Source organism: Protopterus annectens, chromosome 2.part0 (genome assembly GCF_019279795.1).
Source record: "Protopterus annectens isolate FY-2018-M chromosome 2.part0, PAN1.0, whole genome shotgun sequence".
Taxonomy (NCBI): Eukaryota; Metazoa; Chordata; order Ceratodontiformes; family Protopteridae; genus Protopterus; species Protopterus annectens.
In genome coordinates this window covers 311,572,007-311,589,914 of record NC_056728.1, presented here as the reverse complement: position 1 = coordinate 311,589,914, position 17,908 = coordinate 311,572,007, and the positions used below count along the sequence as shown (strand labels likewise).

Below are 17,908 nucleotides of genomic sequence, written 5' to 3'. Positions count from 1 at the left end.
GTGTCTGTAAGCTTCTCAGGCAAAGGACAACCACAAAGCTTTCTACAGCTTTGTAACCTCAGGGGAAATACTCAACAATGTGCAGTTCATTTTATAAGTGGCATCACCCACACTGAACTGGAGGTCATTACCAACCTTTTGGCTGACAGGTTCAGCTCTAGTTTCTCCCCCTACTCCCTCCTGATTGTCCAAAGTAAATACTACATACCACAATCTCCTCAACCATTATGAGAGAACAGATCATCAATGCACTTTCTAAGGCCAAAAACATTGCATTGATGGGCCTTGATAACATCCTTGGATGCTTAATAAATAGCATAACACATGACCTCTCTAGTCAGCATGAATCACTTTTCAGCTGGAGTCTACAGTCAGGTTTTCAGCCAAAGGAATGAAAGATGGCTACAGTCATTCTCCTGCACAGATGTGGTCCAACCACTGATCCGTGTAATTACAGGCCCATAAGTCTGACAAGCCACATATGTAAGCCCATGGAAAGAATCTTCATGGACATGATAAATGAGGACATAGGCAACCTGTAAATGCTGGACCATCATAGTCCAGCTTTGTTAAAGGAAGGTCATGCCTATTAAATCTGATGGACTTTTTTGAGAGGGTCACCAAAGCACTGGATGAAGGCAAGACTGTGGACACAGCTTACCTCGACCTAGCTAAGGCATTTGATACAATACCCCACTCAGACATTATAGACAAGCTTAATAATTTAGGTATAAACCCTTTTATCATCCAATGGATAGCTAGCTGGCTCATTGATAGGACCCAGGAGGTCAAAATAGGTGATGGTGCCTCCTCCTAGAGGCCAGTCTCTAGTGGAGTGCCCCAGACCGCAGTACTGGGTCCTCTCCTTTTTGGCATCTATTTCTCTGAAATGGAAGCAAATGCTAACTATGTTTGCAGATGATTGCAAGCTGGGGATCATCATCGACACCCCTGCAGCCACTAGCATTCTTCAAGAAGGTATATCTCTGACAAACAAATGGTGCCAAAGCCATGATTTTACACTCAATGCTAAGAAATGCATAATTGTACCCTTTGGGAAGTCAACCAACCTGGATAATTACCATGTTGGTAATACTCCCCTAAGAGTCGACCCAGTGGTCAGGGATCTGGGTACACACAGTAGCTTTATCTTCGGCTACCGCATGGCCACAGTGGTGAGGAAATCCTTTAATCATGGAACAGCAAAACAGATGGAAAACAGTGCACTTCAATGAGGCAAGTCGTAGAAAATAAAAACTAAATGCACCGTACAGCTGAAAGGTAGCTAAAACTTTAATAAACAGATAAGCGCTTTCACATCCAAATTGACGCTTCCTCAGATCATACAAACACGAAAGCTTTAAAACATTTAAATAGTTGCATTTAATACAAAGTATCCAATACTATCATTTAATAAAACTGTGTGATCATAAATAAGGTTTCAGAGTAACCACTTCATTAAGCCCATCCACTCTGTCAGAGAGCAGAAATACAATTCACTTAAGTTCTGCTTGCTCAACCCTATTGTTACCACCTACCATCGTCATACAAAACCTGCATAACCATAAACTTAAAAAAGCTTGATGTACCAAATTGTTAACATGCCTCGCTAGGGCGTTCTTTTCATCATACTTCTTGATGTTGTAAATATGTTCACGCACCCATTCTCATAGCGAACGATTGGTCTTGCCTACATAACACGAGGTGCAAGCTCCACACTTAGATATACAACTTCTCTAGTGCTGCAATCAGCATATACATTAAACTTATACTCTCTGTTTGTATAGGGATGAATGAATAAATTGTTACTGCCAATATATGAACAAATAATCCACATCTGTAATTGCTTAAATGTTTTATATAATTAACTTTGTTGGTCCCCTCTTTGTTCCTTTTGTAGCATAGCATGCGCTTCAACAATTTATTATTTCTAAAAAGGAATCTTGGGCATGGGCCAACAATATCTCTGATTTCATCATCTGCAATTAAAATGGACCAATTTTTCCAACATACATTACATATCGATCTAACATCTGACGAATATGGCATAGTTACACCCACATATTATGAGCTTGCTCTACTATTGATAACTGTATCACTGGCCAGCCTATCAGAAAAATAAGGTTTGCCTCTGCCCACTCTATCCAACCTATCAGATTGCAGGCACTGATTCACTTCCTGATCAGAATATCTACAAGCTAACAGATCACTTCTAAACTCATGTATGGATTGACTGAAATCCTTATCCGTACAATTCAGCCTTGAAAGTCATATACATTGGCCTCTCTGATAATATTTTAACAAATATGGTGTGGGTGCATGCTCCTCCTATGTAAAAAATAATTTTTCTTACATGACTTCTTAAATGACCTAGATCTAAATTGTCCATTCTGCTCCCTAGTAAAAGCATCCAAAAAGTCTATACTATTAGTGGAACAATGTATAGTAAAATGGAGAAAATTGGTGAAACAGTCTAAAAACTCAACAAAACCAAGTTGTTTTAAAGTTTTCATGTTTGTACGATTTGAGAAAGCGTCAGTTTGGATGCCAAAGTGCTTATCTGTTTATTAAAGTTTTAGCTGCCTTTCAGCTGTGCAATGCATTTATTTATTTATTTATTTATTTTTCTACTAAATCCTTTTATGTTTTCAAGTTATAAGTGAGGGTATAGCATATAGGTCCAAAGAGGTCATTAACCCACTGCACTGTGCCCTTATCATATCAATCATAGAGTACTGTGCTCCCTTCAGTATGTACTTGAACAGAGGTATGCCGCAACTAGAGTGACCTCAGAAGTTTCTTACAAAAAGAATTCAAGGCATAACAAACCTGCCTTATGCAGGCAGCCTCAACGCCCTTTCCCTCTACTCAGTCTCCTATAGATTGCAGAGGGGTGATCTATGTCTGGTTTACAAGGTGTCTTCAGACCCCACACCTATGAATCTCTGGCATATTTTAAGTCAAACAGTACCAGAAATACATTGTCTAAGGGCCTGAATTTTGTCTGTGACTTAAATTGAACATGCTGATGAGAAAGATATGTGCCCCATAGACTACCCCATCTATGGAACAGACCTCTCATCCATGTGACGCTGAGTTTGTCTATTACCCAGTTTAAGTGCAATCTAGACCAGTGGCTGGGGAATAGGAAATTTACACCTTGCCTGGCACCCGTGTTCTTTATGGACAGAGATAGCTTATAAATGCCTGGCTGTCATTGTGCTGCTTGGATAGAGGACATCATTATTCTTTCAGGAAAACTTGGCTAGACTTAGAAAGGCCCCTGGGTTGTTAGCCTAGTAACACTCTATGACTCTTTGAATTGCAGATATATACATGTAGCCAATTTCAAGAAGGCCCATAACTCCTTAAGACTGAGGAATATATAATCTTTGTGTATACTGATTTTTATATATAATTTGAAGAGCATGAAGCATTTTTCCTGTTTTTGTGTCCAATTGATTCAGTACTTTTTGGGGTCAGACAATTATCCCAAAGCTGTAAGAACAGGAAGAACAAATTGATTTATAGCTTTATTCCTAGATATCAAATCAGTTTTCAGTATTAGTTTTAGTCTTCTGGCGCATTCCTTACTGAGAATTATTCTCATTTGTTCAAGTTTTATTGATGGTTCTTCATCTATTCCCATATATTTATGCACTCCTGCCTGCTCTAGTATCTTTATGTCGCATTTCTGTCCCAGGCTGATACTTTCTTGGTGCTGCAGCTTTCCCTTTTCAGATGTTACTTTTGCAAGTTTATCAAAACCAAATGTCATTTTTATGTCATCTCAAAGTTGTAACCATTTGAAGTTGTGCTTTCAACTCCTCATCTGATGAACTGTACAATTTTAAGTCATTCACAAAAAAGAAGATAAGAGGTCAACAGGATTTGTTTCTAGAAGCCAAATTGTAACTATAGCCTAATCTGTTAAAAACAGCGTAATGGGTTAAGGGCAAAGACAAGATAACAGCAGTGACAAAGAATCACACTGGGATACCGTCCCTTGAATTTTTATCCTTGGGATAATCATTTGCACGTTGTCTTGGCTCAGCTGCAGAATAGTGTACCATTCTTTCATGGTCACTGTAAGCATTCCTTTGTCCATGACACTGGGATGCTGTCAGATGCTGTTTTGTAATCTATCCATACCATATTTAGATTATTCCCCTTCTTACAATTCTCTTTTATGGTTTTATTTAGCAACATTTGCTCATTTGTTCTTTATGACTTTCTTTTGTTACCCTTTTGTTCTATTGCCATAGTTGAGTTTTTTTTAAATGACTATAAACTGTGTGTGCATCAGTTTCACTATATAGTTTGTATATTGTTAGATGGCAAGTTATTGGTCTGTAGTTCTTTGGATGGCTTGTAGGTTCACTCCTAAGGCGGAATGTTGTTTTCTCTGTAGTTAACCATGTTGGTGAGTCTTCAAGATGGGCATGTAAGTATTCTTGCTCAGGGATGTTGCAGGTCATGTGGGCATAATGTAGACTGAATATATTCATCTGGTTAATAGAAGGTTCACCTGGGATATTCACATGGTTGTTCCCAAATGACATTCCCTGATTTTTGTGCTGCTGCAACAAGCCAGGCGAGGATTATTTAGAGATGGAGAATGCTGGGTCAAAAGGCATTGTGAGTGATGTAGGGGCAAAACTGTCTACCTTACCTCTCAACTTCTTTCCTCAATAATTCTGGTGTAAAACTGGTGGACAAAGGCCCCAAAATCAGGGAAATTTTTAAAATATTAATATAAGTCACTTAAACAGTTAATAGAACAGGTCTCGCATCAACATGGATTTTCTGAACCATAATACATAGGAAACTCTAATATATGGCATTATCGACAAGGCTGTAATCTTCAGTGATTTACTAAAAAATCAAGAAATCATTTATGTGGAAGTGGGAAAAAATATGAGACAGAATCAGGGACAGTCTTCAAAATTTTTGATATTTAAGAGGTATGCTCCGTATTAAAGAAAGAAAGTAAATGTTGCACAAGAAAGAGACACAAGTTTCATGTACTAATGGAGGTATTATTGTGATTCTCCAACAACCAGGAAATGTTAATAATGTTTTTCTTATTGTTAAATAACATAATTTTTAGAAGTAGTTTATGAACTGTAGTATGTTTTGTCATATAAGTGACCCCTATCAAAGTTAAAACCAGTGAGCTAGAGGTAGAATAGCACACGTGACAAACTTCAGTTAATTTTGGTTTGCCATCTTCAGCATGGCTACCTCTAGACCAGTTTTCATGTTTACAAAACATCACAGGCTGAGCATTGCCTTTAGGCTTAGCGCCAGTAACAGCATTTTTTTTTTCAGATCTAAAATACATTTAATTTCTCATGCCAGCTGGCTGCTATGTCTCATATGAGAGCTACACAGGACTTTTTCATGTCGAAGATATCATGTTACAAGGGAAAAAAAAACACAGCTTCGTTAAGACAGCAGTTACTTAAAAGCTTGCTGAACTAAAAGAGCAGTGAGAGATTTCCTGTCAGTTAGCTCTTTCTTTTACTTTTCTTGTATTCCCTATGCCAGGATTTTTTTCACTCCTGCTTATCCTTGATTTTCTGGATGTTTTGGATTTTCTAAGTGCTTATTATATTTCTTCCATGCAATGGCTTTAACCTACCTTCTACTTGTAAAATGAATTGGTCTTATGGAAAAAGGTTCCATGGCACCACTCCTGTTTTCAGAACTATAACCCAAGCATGAGGCTCGCTACAAAAGGTACGGTCAGCAAACATTTAACATTCCAAAATTTCTTTTTTATTTTATATTTCACTGTTTTTACATATTATAGAGTGGAAGTGGTATTAAAAAGAGTCACGAAAATTATTGTCAGTTGTCAGAACAGTTAAGTGTTACCTGCTGTGAAGTTTTGGAAGACAGTATCTCTCCTCTAAAACAACAATATTTCCTAAATTTGTCTAGGTGACTGATACAGAAAGTGCTGCTGATAGCAGCTGAATCTGATATTTTAATCAGTTCCCATTAGGAATTCATAAAGAATCCATTAGGAAACTAAGAGCTTTTGATTTTATTGCCATGGCTGCTAACATGTAATCTTTAACTATTCAGATTTTGCACAGCAAACCACACTGCATGTCGGAAGAATGAGGAAGGATGTATGAGCAAAATCTCTTTGGAATAAATATGCCTCCTTGAAGAATGGCTGATGGGGACATGACTTGTACATTTTAAAAAAGTTGACTGAAAAACATTGTGCAGAACTCTAGCATGTTATTTTGGCAAATGACTTTTAATGTTGGGCCCTCGGCAAACAACCTAGAGATATCCTAGATAAAATTAAGTGCTATATTTTTTGTGACTACAATAATATATCTTCAGTTGGTGTGCTGGGTAAAGTGTAATGTAGAAATGAAGCAGGGCAGAATGCTGTATCTTGTGTTCAGATTCTTGGCTAAAGGAAGTATAAATTCAATATATCTCACACACACACACACACACACACACACACACACACACACACACACACACACACACACACACACACACACACACACACATACGCACTCACTCACAGGCACGCACATGCACACACATGCACACACACACACACACACACACACACACACACACACACACACACACACACACACACACACACTCACAGGCAAGTACATGCACACACACACACACACACACACACACACACACACACACACACACACACACACACACACACACGGCAGTGTAGTATAACTTGACTAATCTGAGAAAGTGAATATTATTTAATAAATCCAGAAACAACTTCCTGAATTTCAGTTTGCACCCTGAATAAGCAAGTTGTGTGCAGGACTCAGTAGCCCACTCATGATTGATGGGAAAGCCAACCATGAATAAGACTTTGCAGTGAGGTATGTGGATAAATAATGTTGCTGTAAACAGAAGCATAGCTGGTTCAACCAGTGCCCTGGACCTGTACTTTGAACCAGCTCCCCACCCCCTCAGCTTTTCAAGTGAAGTGCAGAAAAAAAAAAGCCACTTCATTCACTGTAATAAGCCAATTGATAAGAGATCGGCATATCTATCCCTCCCCCAAGATTTTGTATTCTAGATTAAAAATAAAAAATAAAAAAAAAAAACATTGGACATTCCTTTTATTGGCAACACCAACCAGGTGATCCAGCCATTCAGGTCTGATTTCTATAACTCTGCCCCCAACCCTCCTTTAACAAACCCTGCCTGCATGGAGTGCTACGGCACTCATGCTTTAGTTCAATAAAAAAAAAATCTCCTTTTTAAACTGTAGTAAACCGCTTGCTACAAATGTAGCAAACAGTTGCTACAGTTTATACCCTGCCTGCAAGGAGCACAACAGCACTTGGGTTTTACTTTAAAAAAAAAAATGAAGAAGAAGAAAGTTTTTTTTCTTTTGAACTATAGCAAACTGCTCACTATGATATAACAAGCAGTGGCTACAGTTTAGATCAGACATGGAGGGCTACAGCACTCAAGTTTGACTGAAAATGTAATACCGACTCTTAAAAGATGACATTGCATTAAAGAAAGATCCAGATCAGCTGATTGCATCTCCTAACACTTTGTGCTCGGGGAAGTTGCCCCTGTCAGCCCACCCTACCTATGCTACTGCTTGTAAAACCCTGTGATGTTTGGCATGGTGTATCCAACAAGCATATTGACAAATTGTGATGGAAAACGCTTTCATAACTAAGTTTCTGCACTTCATGTAGTTAGTTGCTGAAGAATAGAAAGCTGTAATGCAGGAGTGTACAGGACATTTACCACAATGTGTCCTAGTCAAGCAGCTTCTAGTACACCATTCAGATGGAAATGAAAATGAAGTGCACTTCTTGCCTAAACTATACTAGGTGAATACACCAGGTATTCGTAAGGTTTCAAATTGCATGCTTCTGGTGAATCATGACATTTTATACTTAAGAAAATACTGTGTGAAGGAAACATTCTTTTCAAAGTGAAGTGTACACCAATTAGTTTTCCAAGACTGTGAGATATTCATAGCCACTGCACTTATGTATATTGGGACTTTACACAGGCTGTGGCAAAGTACAGCTTCGGCGCAAGTCATAGAGATTAGCTGCGTTTAGGTGTAGTCAGTTTAGAGAACTTACAAAAAGCTTATGCAAATGAGGCATTAATGATATGTAAATGAGGAATAACTTAAAACTTAAATGACAAACTTAAGTAAATTAGGTAGTTTCCAACCTGTTTGTGATACATAGTTGCTTTTTCATGCGTGTATACTCCATATGCACATACGTTATAAAAGGTAAAAATCACACTTTTTATCTACTTTACAGTCAGCGAAAATACTTGCAGTAGTTGCCAGCTTAGCTGTGTCTCTTTGTTAGCTGCTTGTCTCAAATACGTCAAAACCACAAACATCCTGCAGCCCTCGCTGGATGAGAACAAGCATATATAGGCAAGGATTAACTTCATTATAACTTTGCTGACCAAGACATTCTTGACAGATTTTGAATGGACAAGGACATTGTAAGGATTTTAATAAGTTGGTATGGCCTACAGAGTAGGACTGGGGGTGGGTGGTCTTCCTGTATCTGTGGACACCAAGTTCCACTAGACTTTCCATGGAGGACAATCCAGAGATAAACTGGGGACACTGGTATTTCTCAGGCTTTTACCTCAAGGATACTTCAGCAGTTCCTCGACATACTCTTGGCACATGTGTAGCAGTATATTTATCTGCCATTGTCACCTCCAGACCAAGTCAGAAACACGAGTGCCTTTACAGGATGGCACATTTTCTAAAGGCACCATATTGTCATTAAAGCCCCATCTAAACCAAAAGTGTGTGATGCATGGGGATGCATCACCAACATGTCAGCTCAGCGTCTTTGCAGTGACCATGAATCTCACATCTGGCACACAAGCTAACTGTACCACTCTTTCTGCTTGGTAGGATACCCCATGGTCACCTAGTTGGTAAGTGCAAACTTTTCTACTCATTTTACTTTTTTGTAGAATTATTTTGTAAATGTTTTGCTTAGTAATAAACCTCCTTCTTTTTGTTATGTCTCCCTTTTGTTCTTTTGCAGGTAATGCAGGCTAACCATTTAAACAGCAGCCCATACCCCTAGGGGGTCTGTGGGGAGCTGCTGAGGAATGCTTCAGCACCAATCTGTCCCAAGCATGGATTGTCACTGAGTGAGTGTTTTACTGGCTGAATCTGGGGGTGCCCTTCAGTATGACCCTATTACTGCATGCAGGATGTTTACCATGTGCTGCCTTCTACAGAACATGATTGTGCATATTGCTATTTTTCCTGCTACCACTGATGATGCTGATGGCAGCCACCTAACAGTAGCATCATATGACCCTATGCAACAGGTACGTGCACAGTACACAGCTACACAGGCAAAGAGGTGGCGTCTGGTCCAACACTATGGACCATGATATTAAAGTAGTGGTACCTTTTTCTTTAATGTCACACAGATAAACTTAATGCATGCAATGTTATTTATAGGTTGTGCTGTGTGGTACATGGCCTACTGTCACTGTACATCAGACCATTTCCTTATTTAAAGAATTTTATACATTGGATTAATTGATTGCTGTATATGTTTTGTTGTCATATCTCCAGTCTGATGCCTATCTACTGTAATCTGTATGGTTAATGGGAAAAGCACAAGGAGAAGTTTAATGACTCATTCTAGTGTAATCCTTGTGTAGAGTTACTCAAAAGTACTGCTTTTTTATAGCATATCTGTCACTTTTCAGGCTGCATGGGAGGTAGTAAAATAAAGGAATGTGTATCGCTGCATGCACAGGAGAAATTGATGCATGCAGTGTTAGCCCAGTGGCGCTTGTTCAAATGACACCACACATCAGATTAGTTAGCTTTTTTTTTCCACAACATTCCTGTGTTTCATCAGAACTATTAAGTGGTCATCATTTGTACAGTCCTGAGGGAGAAGTTGCAACAGTGCTAGTTTCCATGGCAAGATTTAACACAGTAACAAACGCATGGCTTTAGTTGTACATTCCCACCAGCAGTACTCACATAATTCTCTTTGAAGTAACACTTTGTAGAGCCCAATGAAAAATGTACCCCACTTTCTCTTCAGCATAGAATCAAAATGTTTTCACACGTCATAAGTAATTTTATATGTATGTATGTATGCCTGAGTTTTATCCATCGGGTCTGCAGTTCAAATATATAACTAAGGTGTCATACAAAATGTCCCCTAATGATAGTGCAGGTGATGGTCCTAGTAATCATGAAGAAGTGCTGAGATGAGAACTTGATGCTGAGTTACTGCAATGCCATGATCTGCTGGATGCAGGGAAACTTGTACACACTGATCTGTGTCGCAGGACTGAGACCTCAATTGTGAGGTCGTAGCATATGTTGAAGAAGACTGACAGGTCCTGCCTGCCTCTTTTTGTGTTATGGCACCTGTAGTTGTTGTAGCAGTAGCTTGAGAATCATATGATGTTGAGCCTACTTGGCCCCTATATGTATGCACACTTTCCCTGTCAGGTCCAGATATGTTTTTAGTTGAGTCTGGCAAGTTGTTTCGAGTGGTAACATGGAGGAGACATGGATGATGTGTGTGTCACCATGCTGCAGATAAGGATTGTCATGGCATTGTCTCTGGACTCCACCATTCCCATATACTGATGAAATTCTTCACTTATACCCCAGAGTACTCTAACCATCTCTACCTGACTCTGCGACAGTGGCTTGAGCCTGAACAATAGCACTGCACATCTGCTGCTATGCAGCCAAGGCCTTGCATGTCTCTGGATCTAGCTGAGACATATGCCTTTAGCTGGCACCAGTTTGCATAGGTTTCACAGTGGTACTACTAACTCTGAAATAGTAGCATCTTCCTGAATGTCCATAAGTTCATAGGTGTTTACTAGGCTAACAACCACAAGGACTTTTTTAAACCTAGCCATGCACCCCAAATCTCTGACAAGTTCTGGTACCCTTGATAAGTGTAAGCATGGGCTTTGGAGATGAACCATTTACAGGTTACCTGTGTCCAGTAGAGACATAGGTGCCAAACCTATGTCTCTAATGTCTATGTGCTGTTGTTATTCTGAAAACACTAGTGTCAAACTGTGCAATGTCCCTCCATTCAGGTTGCAATGTTATATTGTCACTGAACTGATTGTGGGAGCCTTTGTCACTATTTATGGAGTTATGTATCAGGTTTTGGGTGGTGTGTCCCACCAGTACACTTTGCAACTTTGTATCACTGTCCTCAGGCTATGTCATGAATATGAAAGTTATGACATCATTGTCAACAGCCATTATGCTCTTAAGTTCAGTCTTTTGTCCTAGCACAGTAAACGTGTTTGATTCAGGTGTTGAACTTCTGGAGGAATAACTGATGTCATGTTTACACCTTTACCAACCAAAACTGTATGTGTAAATAGATGATACAGGCACTTACTAAGCAAAAAGTGTCAATTTTCTTACATGCTTGATGTAGATGGGGGACCTTGTAATGAAAGATGTAATGAATTATATATACACAGCTGTCCTGAGCACTGTATGCCAACATGAAGTATTGTCATCTCCTGTGCGCTACCCTTTTTGTGTGTCACATTGTAGCTGCATGAAGTATTACCATCACCTGTGCTCTACCCTTTTTGTAGTCTAAAAGGACTGGTGTCTATGACTTCTCTGATGATTCCTGTGTCATTATCATCTTCATCATATTCATCAACTGGCACCTTTTCAGCATGAGTTTGGGTAATTAACAGATAAAGAATTTCATTTCAGTCTCTTTTCAATTGTTTCCAGTTAATTACAGTACAGTACAGTCTTATCAATTCTTACAGTGGTGAGCCACTATAATTGGAGTAACTCCCAAAACCCCATGAAACCTTGCATCAACAGTCAGAATACATGTGTTCTACAAAAAAATGTACAGAATAGAAGTGTTTCTTTCAACTACGTGTGTTCTACTGACTACGAATTAGCAGTGTTTTCATTCCAGTGCAGCACTCCGTGTTTCGTTCACCTACATGTATTCTACAAAGCGAGTATTCCAGGCAGCCTTATCAGCAAAACTTCAACAAGAACAACTGCAGTATGTAACCCTTTCAAGTACAGTGTTACTGCAGCAGCCATCTTAACTTCAAGGTTTCATTAACAGTTTATAATGACAGCACGTTTCATGACAGACTTTTCAGCAGCGTAGCAGTGTTTTTCCTTAAATACAGACTGTAAACTCTATACAGAATAAGCCAAAAATGACAGCACTACAGTTTCTCATTACACAGCAAACCTAAGCAGCACTACTTCATGCAAAAAATGAACACAGCAGACAACCTCTACGCAGCTGTTACCAGTGTTTGCTCCAAAAAAGCCTCAAACAACTTAAACTGACCAGAACTAAATCCAAAAATCTTAGCAGTGTTCTTCAAAACATAAAACACATTATCCAGTTAACAACTATCTCCACAAACAGATGACGGCACACATTCTTCCAGAATCATAAAGTTATGTAAGACTTTATATGCACTTTTTAATTAACAGCTCAAAAAAGTTTATAAACATATCAAGTAATACTTCTACAGTTAAAACATCAGTAAATCTTTGGTTTAATTTTAAAAAATGGGTAAAGCAGTCTAGAAATGTTCTTTTAAAGTTAAAGGTTATTAGTTCAAGAATGTTAAATATGTCTAAATGCAAAAGGGTTAAATCACAGAAGCAAGCTAATGAGTAAGTTTCTGTCAGTATGGTTTCACACTTGAATACTTCTTGTGTAAATGCTTCAGCTCATACAATTCAAAATACCGAATTATGTTGCAGTAGTGGACATACAAATGTCAACACAGTCAATGTGCATAACGTGCAAGCAATGTCTCAAGTTCACATTACTTCACCTAGTTTCTTATTTTCAGAAGCAAGTGTAAACTTTGCACTGAGGAGGGTTAAGAAAAATCAGAGTGCAGATGTTGGTAAAGTAAATTCCAGCATAAATAATAAACAGACTTCAGCGCAACATAAAATTGCTACCATTTCTGAGCAAAATAAAAAAATCCATTCCATAGCTACAGACAAATCAACTTTAGTTACACATAAATCTTTATTAGAGAACACAAATGCAGTTTTGTCAGGATTTAAAAGGTCAAAGATTACAGCAGCTAACAGTTCAGAGTGTAACAACTCTCTACTAGGTATAAACATGTCATTAGAGTTATATGCTTGTCAGTGACAAGAGTTTTGCAAATGTACAGAATTTAATGACTTGGTTACAACAGGAACATGCAGATTTATGGGGTTAAAGATAAAATAAATTCCAGTTCAGCTGACACAGCTAAAGTGCTCAGAAAGACATATTGGGTGTGGCCAGTTAGGAAAAAAGGGTAACCTTATACCTCTATATCTTGTAAGGTATATCAGAAATAACTGTCAGGTTAATTTGCAAAATAAAGGGTTTACATTTACAGTTTTGGAAGATGAATTTTTTATATTATTGTTTTGTTTAGCAGTCATTAGTTAAAAGCTTTGTATTAAAGTGTTGCTATGCATAAACTCCACTGTTTTTACAGTCATACTACTCTGTAAATTTCATAAGCAATTGGACATTGTACTGTTTCTTTAAACATTGTTTTTGTAATTGTTTTTGTTCCATAGCTTTTGTATATGTATTTACATGGAGCTTTTCTCCCCAGGCCTCCATTGGAAAAGGGTTCGATCTTGCGCAGTGGACTATCCTGGTTAACAAACTGCAAATAAATAAATAAACGATATCGTAATATAGACAGACACAAAATAATGTTTAAATTTTACTTTCTGTAAACTAGCAAAGTCAATGCTACATTGTAAAAGTAACAATTCAATTAAGAATTCAGATCCTATATATATATATATATATATATATATATATATATATGGGTTCATGTTAGAACGTCGACAACTGACTATATCGACAAGTAGCCCTGCAGCACCAAATAAACGAAACCTCAAAGCATCGACATTTCAAATAACCGACACTTACTCCATCGACAACGCGCTACACCAACATCGAGTATTACAGGTAACGGGCATTAACATATGTGAGGTAGGGGATGTATTTATAAACTTATGTCACTTAGTCTGACATTATAACTACATCCCCCACTCAACATATGTTAATACCCTTTACCTGTAATATGGGATGTGGGTGTAGCGCGTTGTCGGTAAAGTGGATTGTCGGTGAAGTCGTCTCGATGGAGTAAGTGTCGGTTATTTGAAATGTCGATGCTTTGAGGTTTTGTTTATTTGGTGCTGCAGGGCTACTTGTCGATATAGTCAGTTGTCGACGTTCTAACATGAACCCATATATATATATATATATATATATATATATATATATATATATATATAAACAAAACAAAAAAAAAAAAAAAAAAGAGTACATTATGTAATCAGTTTGAGACTGCATAAGTTTCATACAGAGATGACAGTTTGCCAAGCACATCAGATCACATTACAGCCAGCCTAGCAAGCTGAATTAAAGACAGTACTATATGCCATACTGCAGTATGGCAAAAATCAATTTAATGTATTTGCAGTTTTATTATTTATCCAAAAAAAATTGTAGACAGTAATAATAAATTCCTGCAGCATTCAGTACTACAAAAAAGTTAAATGATGTTAGCTAAAGAAACGGTTATGGTAAGACAGTGGGTAGCGTTTCACTCACAGAACAGTATGTTAAAATTTAAGGGTCACAAGAAAAATGTAAAAAGTTCAACAGTTATATAGGTGCAGAAATGCACAGTGTTACATTACTATTTTAGTTTCATTTAAGTTTATCACTTTGCTTCACAGAACAGTATGTTAAAATCTAAAGGTCACAAGGAAAACATTTAAAAAGTTCAACAGTTAAAATTAATTCTATATAGGTGCAGAAATGCAAAGTGTTACATTACTACTTTAGCTTCATTTGTGGTTATCAGTTTGCTTACAGACTTGCAAGAGTTTATTAGGAGCAAATGTTTATTTCAAGTCAGCACAGTAAGCAATGCTATCGGTTTATAATTGTTAAAGCTGCAAATGTTTATTTCATGCAGAAAAATGTAAATAAGGTCAGGGCAATAAGCAATGCTATTAGTTTATCAGTTTATAATTGTTAAAGCTGCAAATGTTTATTTCATGCAAAAAATGTAAATAAAGCCAGAGCAACAAGCAATAATATCAGTTTATAATTGTTAAAGATGCAAATGTTATTTTAAGGACCTGATACTAAATACAGTCAAGAACTTTAGTCACCAAGCCTTGCACATGAGATGAAAAAAAAAAGAGGTTTAAAGGTCTAACTATAAAAAGGACCCTTCAACATTAAAGCAGGCCCTTCCTTTACCTCATCAGTGACTGGGACAATGCAGAGTAAAATTTGGCAAGAGCTGTGTTGCAAACGTTGACTGTCTGTGTATTTCAGTTATTTCTTCAATGTTTGTTTAAAGTTAAAATGTGTGAGTTAAAGCAAGTATGTATGTTTCAGACAGTTATTTAACAGTACTAGTTTCAGTTTATGTTTTTATCTATGTTCAGGCAATACTGACAAAAATATATTAATAGTTTAGTCTCCAGAATATAACAGTAACAGATTTCAGTTTGTCTGTGTTCATGTAACACTGTCAAAATGTTCTCATGTTTTCTAACAATTGTACAACAATACTAGTTTCAGTCTATGTTCAGACAATACTGACAGAAAAAGGTATTAATAGTTTAGTGTTCAGAATATAACATTTACCAGTTTCACTTATGCTTTTACCTGTGTTCAGTTAACACTGACAAAAAATATTCTTTTAATATTACTTTAGTTACTTTCCAGAATATACACAGCTATTTTAAATTTTCAGTATAAATATATATCACGCTAATGTAAATTTCAGTCAAGATTCAGAATATAACATTCATACTCAGTTATGTGTTTAGTATAGAACATTTTCGTCAAATTTTAGAATATAAAAATAATATTCACTTACTTCAATTTATTCATTAGTTTTAAGGGCAAAGCAACAGAAGTACATTATTTAATCATTAGTTAAGGGTAAAGTAATAGACTTATTTGTTACAGGCTTATTACATCATACATTTCTACTACATAATCCTTCACATTATTCAGTCATTAGTTAAGGGTAAAGTGACAGAATTATTTATTACAGGCTTATTAGGATAAGTTATCTAAATAGTAGGTAGTAATAGTTATTCAGTATACTCAAGGTATAACGTGGCAGTCATAAAATTGCATAATAAATTAACATCACTGCTTTTAACATCACTGTTCTGCATCAAATACTTTCTTAAAGCTAAAAGTCCATATTCATTGGTTATCTTGGTGAAAAGAGAACACAAATACATGGTTACAAAATAAAAATTCACAGTTTCATCCCAATTTGAAAAGAATGAATACAGATAAAGAAAAGTTATTGCATTGGGCCATCCACTGTTTTGATTGGATGAGCAAGTTTTAAATGTTTTTGGCATTTCCTAGTGTATTGTATGGTCTGATGAAGCGAGTATAAGCCTTGCGAAAGTGCTTGGCAGTTATATTAATAAAGGAATTTTAAACTGGCTGTGTTTCAGACCCAGCACAGTTTATATTTTATTTAAATCATAAAGTTAACAGACTTCAAGCGTGGTGATTAAAATTAAAATTGCAAACTTAAACAATTGCCCAGTTATAATTAAATCATAAAGTTAAGAGACTTCAATCCAAACAGGCCATAAATGCTCATGTGACACCTAGTGGTCAAAATTATTATTGCAAGTTTATTCACCAGATAAAGAAAAACGATTGCCTAGTTATAATTAAATCGTAAAGTTAAAAGACTTCAATCCAAACAGGCCATAAATACTCATGTGACACCTAGTGGTCAACATTGAAATTGCAGGTTTACAAAAAAAAATATTTTCAGATTAAGAGTCAAGTAGCATAAAGCTGTATACAGTAGTTAGCAATTCAGATGTAAGATAACTACAGAAGTAGGTCCCTATAGACTTTCATCAGGGACCTCAGGGGCAACTGTTAGATTAGAAACTTCCATTTTAAAGTAGTTATTAGACATTAGACAGGCTAAATGGTAAAAAAGGCCTAGTAATTGTGTTTCATTTATGCATAAAAGACAAGCAGAAAGAAAAAAATAACGTTGCTGGTCAAGCATGAGAGGTAGTTTATTAGAAAGGAAAGATAAGCATAAATTGTCCAGAGAATGCAGAAATACAGAATGTTCTTTTTCCAAGGGAAAGATACAATTTTGCCAGCTATAGAATGTTCCTTAATGGAATGTTAGATTAAGACCAGGCCTGGATGCCTAGAGAACCAATGCTAAAAGGGCATGTAAAGCATCACAGGGTCTTGGTATTATTAAAATATACTTCAGATACAGTTAGAAAAATCAGATAAGGTTAGTTTGTTCATTCAACCTGACATTACAGAAAAAATTACAGACACTCAAACCTGAGTACTTAAGTCAGGTCAAATAAAGACTATTTCCATTTACATCATTCAGGAGAATCAGAAGATATGTGCAGAAGCTTTGAATATATTTAGCAGCACTGTTATTATCAGCACTGTTAATGAAGACAGTATTTGGATATTGTAAACATCTAATAAAGCCTTATTAAATGAACTACAGTGTTTGGAAAATGCATTCTGAAATGTACACAAGACTTGGCCCATAAAGGAGAGACTGGCACCTGTTCAGCACAAGTTTGGGTGATTAACAGATAAAGACTTTCATTTCAGTCTCTTTTCAGTTGTTTCCAGTTAATTACAGTACAGTACAGTCTTATCAATTCTTACAGTAATGAACTGCTTTAACATTGAAAATGATTGCATCTCAGAAAACAGGTTGCACTACCAACCTTAAGGCCATGCTGTCATAAATGCTTAGATCACCCAAAGAAATAAATACT

At 36.9% G+C, this 17,908-nt stretch overlaps 1 protein-coding gene across 5 annotated transcripts in view; it reads left to right on the top strand.

The window, feature by feature from the left end:
• Window positions 1–17,908, top strand: part of MARCHF3 (membrane associated ring-CH-type finger 3) — a 1,103,404-nt gene that overhangs the window by 320,646 nt on the left and 764,850 nt on the right. The window contains exon 1 of one of the 5 annotated variants that reach the window (XM_044060788.1): window positions 5,488–5,742. The exons of the other annotated variants lie outside the window; for them this stretch is intronic. The gene's annotated coding sequence lies outside the window, so the exon portion shown is untranslated. Of the gene's footprint in view, window positions 1–5,487; window positions 5,743–17,908 lie in introns of those variants that run through there. 5 annotated transcript variants of the gene reach the window in all.